Here is a 6,035-nt window from a genome sequence, read left to right as displayed (position 1 = left end):
TGAAAAGTTGGAAGAATCTGATCATGGCATGGTATTGTTGGGGAATAATCAATCATGCAGGATAAAAGGGTTCTGGAAATATCAGAATAAGGATGCATGATGTGATTGACCGAGTACTCACTATGTGAGGTATGTTCCCGAGTTGAAGAGAAACTTGATATCATTGGGAACACTTAATGCTCAGGATACTCATTCAAATCAGGAGCATGAAGTCTCTCAGCGTCTAAAGGGTCTCTTGTTATAATGAAGGCTGTCAAAAGGAACCTTATGTATGTACTATAAGGTGAGACAATCATTGGAAGTACATCACGTATTCAGGAACATCAAGACAGAACCAAGATATGGCATCTGAGGGTTGAATATGTAAGTGAGAAGGGATTACATGAGCTGTCTAAACAGGGTCTGTTGGGTGGAGATACGATCGAATCACTGGAGTTGTGTGATATTTGTGCACTTGAGAAATCAAAAAGAGTATCGTTTGGTCAAGGAAGTCACACAACTGAGTAACCATTAGCCTACATTCATTCAAATCTATGGGGTCCTTTTCGAAAAAAAAACTCATGGTGGAGGCAGATATTTTATGTCTTTGATAGATGATTACTCAAGGAGAGTATGAATATTCATCTTAAAGATTAAGGAAGAAGGTTATGAAGGATTCAGAGAATGGCTGCTGGCAATGGAGAACAAGAGTGATCGAAGAATGAAACACCTGAGAACAGATAATGGGTTGGAATACTTATCAGATAAGTTCATTAAACTATGTAAGGAGAAAGGCATTACCAGACACAGAACAGTGAAAGGAACGCCACAACAGAATGGCCTGGCAGAAAACATGAACAGAACTCTTCTGGAAATGGTCAGATGTATGTTGATAAATGCTTCTCTTCCCAAGTCCTTCTAGGGAGAAGCACTATCTACTGCATGCTATTTGGTCAATAAGTGTCCATCCAGTGCAATTGGTTTCAAGACACTAATGGAAAAGTGGAGTGGAACGCCTGCAGACTACTCAAACTTGAGAGTATTCAGATGTCTTGCATATGCTCATCTGAAACAGGACAAGTTGAAAGCAAGGGCAGTCAGATGTATATTCATTGGGTATCTAGATGGTGTGAAAGGGTATAAAGTTTGGAATCTAAAGTCAAGAGGTCCAAAGTATTTCAACACCAGATATGTAAAGTTTGATGAAACCAAACTGGGATATAAAATGAATACAGATGGAAAGGACAGTCAGATCAGTGAGAATACTAAATTACCGTTTGAGGTGGAGTCTTCTGTGCCAGATACAGGGTTAGATGAGATGCAATATGAGAACATGACAGTGAGTGATCCAAAAGAATATTTGAGCACTTATAATCTTGCAAGAGACATAACCAGAAGGGAGATTAGAGCTCCTAAGAGGTTTGGAGAAGTTGATCTGGCTTGGTATGCACATACAGTAGCTGAGGAGGTGGAGTATTCAGAGCCAAATACATATAATGAAGCTATGGCTAGTAAACACAAAGACAAGTGGATAGAAGCTATGAATGAAGAGATGAACACACTTGAGAAGAATCAAACCTGGACGCTGGTAGACAGACCGAATCATCAAAAACGTTGGGATGCAAGTGGATCTATAAACAGAAGGAAGGAACTTCTGGTACAGATCAAATCAAGTATAAAGCCAGACTGGTTTCAAAGGATTTTGTTCAAGTAGAAGGGATAGATTTTAATGAGGTCTATTTTTCAGTGGTCAAATATTGTTCCATCCAGATTATGTTAGCACTAGTGAACCAGCTCGACTTTGAGCTTGAGCAGATGGATGTAAAAACTGCTTTCCTACACGGTGACCTGGAAGAAACCATTTACATGGAACAACCTAAGAGCTACATACATCAGAAAACACAAAATAAGGTTTGCTTATTGAGGAAATCATTGTATGGGCTAAAGCAGAGTCCGAGTGGAACAGGAGGTTTGATGAGTTCATGATTGGTATTGATTTTGTGAGAAGCCAATATGACATATGTGTTTATCTGAAGAAGGATGAAGGGCAGGTTATCTTGTATCTACTGATTTACGTTGCTGATATTTTGATTGCAAGTAAATGTAGGACAGAGATATCATCCTTGAAGAAACAGCTCAACTCATAGTTTTAGATGAAAGATTTAGGAGAAGCGAAGAGGATTTTGGGCATGGACATAATGAGAAACCAAAAAAAGTAGGAGATTCATCTGAGTCAAAAGAATTATTTGAGAAAGGTTGTTCTGAAGTATAACATGAATCAAGCAAAATCTGTTTTGACCCCTCTGGGACAACATTTAAAGCTATCTACGAATCAGTCACCTGAAAGTGAGGAAGATCAGATGAAGATGACCGGTATTCCATATGCTAGTGAAGTGGGAAGTCTCATATATGGAATGGTATGTAGTAGGTCTGATCTGGCATACGCAATCAGTGTTGTGTCAAGATTTATGGCTAACCTAGGTACATACCATTGGGAAGCTTTGAAATGGATTCTACGGTATCTCATAAACACAACTGGGTTGGGGTTGAAGTTTGAGAAACAGCAAGATGGAATTGATCTGGTGGTTGGATATGTGGATTCAGATTTTGCTGGGAACTTAAACACAAGAAAGTCATTGATTGGATATGTGTTTACCTTTTATGGCACAACGATCACTTGGAAGTCTAATCTACAGTCAGTGGTTTCCCTTTCTACCACTGAGGCAGAATTCATAGCTGTAACCGAGCCATAAAAGAAAGATTGTGGTTAAAAGGGATGATAACGGAGCTTGGTGTGAAACAAGATCAAGTTGTAGTACACTGTGACAATCAAAGTACAATACACTTGACAAAACACCAAGTCTATCATGAACGATCGAAACACATAGATATGAATATGCATTTTGTCAGAGATGTAATTAAAAAAGGAGATGTGATCATCGTGAAGATAACATTGAAGAAAACCCTGCACATATTATGACGAAGTCACTATCGTATGCTATTGCGTTATATTTTGTCATATTTTTCTTCTCGTTTTTTTTTCGAGGAGCGCAACTCATCAGCTTCCTTTATGCATATGTATTTTTTTGGCTCTATGCAATAGCTCCTCCAAGGTATTCGGGGATTTTCCTGCTATAGATTCTTTGAACCTTCCAGAGCACACGTTTTGCTGCATTATTCCAGACAACAAGTCGTGGTTCACGAGTAATATTTCGTGAACTGCGTGAGTAAATCGTCGAACATATTCTCTCAAGCTTTCTCCTTCTTTCTGAATGATTGTGAATAGGTATGCTGTTGTTTTTGAGAATTTTTTGTTAATCGAGAATTGCTGGATGAAGTGCTGGGTGAGTTGCTCCAAGTTGGCAATTGATCCAGACGGTAGCTTATTGAACCATGAGAGTTTTTGCCTTGATAAGGTTGTTTGGAATATTTTGCATCAGCGTCTATTATGTCATACAAATCTGCTTTCGTGTAGAACTTGTCAATATGATCTTGAGGATCACTAGTTCTATCGAACTCAGGTAGGCGGGGGATTTTGAATCTCTTTGGTAATGCTTGGCGCTAGTGAAAGGGCTTCGAAGCGAAGGCAAAATTGCTGATGAATCTTCTCCGTTGATATATGTGTGAGACCCATATCCTATGGTTGGATTGGTGATTTTTTCTTTTTCGGATTGGTCGCGAACTGTGTGGATACTTGGTTCGCCTTCTTTGCGAGTCGTATTTTTCTTAGTTCCCTCAGGATCTTTGCTATTCGTTTTTTATGCAGTTTTATTCGGGTCTTTTCTACCGGGATCATGAGATGAGGAGCCTCCACTTTGAGCTTTCTGGTCGGTTCTTTGACGTTGACGGGATGCCACAAACTGAGCGACCGCTTCTGTTGCTGCGCGTGCGGCGGTTTCTTCCATTAAGGTTGTTATCGTTTCCTCGGTGAAACTAAATCCAGGTGGTGGTTCGGAGATGGGAGGTGGGCCTCCATTGCGATTATTTCTTTGAGATATTTGTGATGGAATATGCATTCTCAATGATGCAGCGAACAAGTTCCCATAGATGGCGCCAAGCTGATGTAGCCAAAAATTGATATTATCCGATTGGAGAAGATTCGGGTAATCCGTGAAGATCCGGATGGCCAGATTAGTATTCGAATAATTCCATAGAAAGAAATTTGTGGGTTGTTACCTGCTTTACAAAGCAAAGTGGGTGGCGTCGGGGGTTGCTCGACGAAGACACTCCGACGCTCAAGTCAGTATTTGCCCAATAAAAATTCTAGAGAACTAGAGCATGTGACTATAGAGAGAGTACCTTAACAATGAGAGGATTTGAGCAATTTATAGATAGTCGGAGAGTTTTATGGGGTTGAGCCTCTTATTGACATTTAAGAGTTTATGGGTCTTGATAAAGTATCCAAATAAAAAAAATAAATAACATGACACCCAAATGGATTGAGTCACCGGACTTGGGCCCGGGAGAAAGTCAAATTGGATCATAACCCATCAAGTTTAATGTCTTGCATGGTAAAAGCATGCTCACATTCAATGTTAATGATACAATATTGAGAGTGTTTCTCCCACTCTTTCAATATCATTAGATCATGTAAGTCTCTCACATTTTATAGAAGTTGACATGTGTGTTGTTGATCCAAAAACTAACATTTGACCACATTATAGGGGAAAAATATTCTAGGTGAAGTATATATATAATAATCCAAAATTAAGGACCTGAGTCCAATCATTACCTTGCAAAAATAAGAATTAAATTCTTGATTTACTTAACATTAATCTGGTTGCACAATATATTAAGTAGGTTGGATCATAAATCTACATTGAATTTTTGTCTAGATAATTAAGTGGCTTAGACTATCATATAAGGTTAAGCTAAATTAAAAGGGGGATCTAGTAAGATTTTTTGTTGTTCGGGCTTTAATTTATTGGGGGAAATAATTTTTCAGTCCAGTAATTTTTATTATTTTTTTGTTTTGATCTATTAACTTCTCAATTTTCGATCTTGGTGTAATAAATTCTGAATTTGGGCTATTTTAGTTCATTTACCACCAAAATGTTCAATTTTAATTTATTCCAACAAACGCTATTTGATGATGATTAAAGCACATTTTTTGTATCACAATCATTGAATGATTCAGATGGAATGCATAAAACTTGTAAAGCTTGTGTGATTTAATTTGTTTGACATTATTCATGTTGACTTGCTTTCAAATAAATTGATTAGAACTTAAATCAAGAAATTCGCAAATTTCTTATAAGAAATGTTTTTCTAAAAAAAAAAAGATAAAAGGGAAAATTCCGGTGTTGGATGGACCAATATAGCTACTAAAATTCAAAAGTTAAAAAATCAGTGGACCAAAAAAATACAAATTACTAAACCAAGAAAGTTATTTTCCAATTTATTAATTATATGTGGTTTAGTAGTTGATCATATTTAATGCATAGAGATTAGAGGGTATTTTCAATTTGTATGACAAAATTCAATAGATAACCCAATATATAAACAAAAGTCATGATCCTCAAATCACACTATAAATTGTGATATATATAGATCATGGGAAAGATATTAAAGGGTTTCTCAAAGTAAAAGTGTTGATTTGGAAGTTCAAAACACACATATCTTCAGCAAAATCAATTATATATATTATAGTTTCAACTTTCAAGCATGCTTCCACATACTAATAATATTAAATATTTGGTTGTTTAATATGAGTTCTATGCATTCAGATCATGATGGTTTTTTTAATTAATTTATTCCATTTTATTAAACATAATCCAAAATAAACTAGATTAGGAGTTGAAATATGCTGATTTTCATTTAATAAATAAGATAAAACAAGGTGGTGCAATTATGGGAATTTTTTAAAAAAATGATCAGCCTTAATGATTGCAAAAAAGTTTTCAAAAATATTGACGTGACTTAAAAAATTACTAACATAGCGTCGAAAAATAATGACATGTGACATATATCCAGGTCACGTTCACAAAACAATTGGACCAATATCCAATCCAAAAATTAAAAGTTCCGCTTCAAAACCAAAATTTGAATGCATATGC

The sequence above is a fragment of the Henckelia pumila genome, chromosome 3 (assembly GCF_033568475.1).
Source record: "Henckelia pumila isolate YLH828 chromosome 3, ASM3356847v2, whole genome shotgun sequence".
In the NCBI taxonomy this organism is placed as follows: Eukaryota; Viridiplantae; Streptophyta; class Magnoliopsida; order Lamiales; family Gesneriaceae; genus Henckelia; species Henckelia pumila.
The sequence above is the reverse complement of the archived record's forward strand: the minus strand, read 5'-3'. Positions refer to the sequence as shown.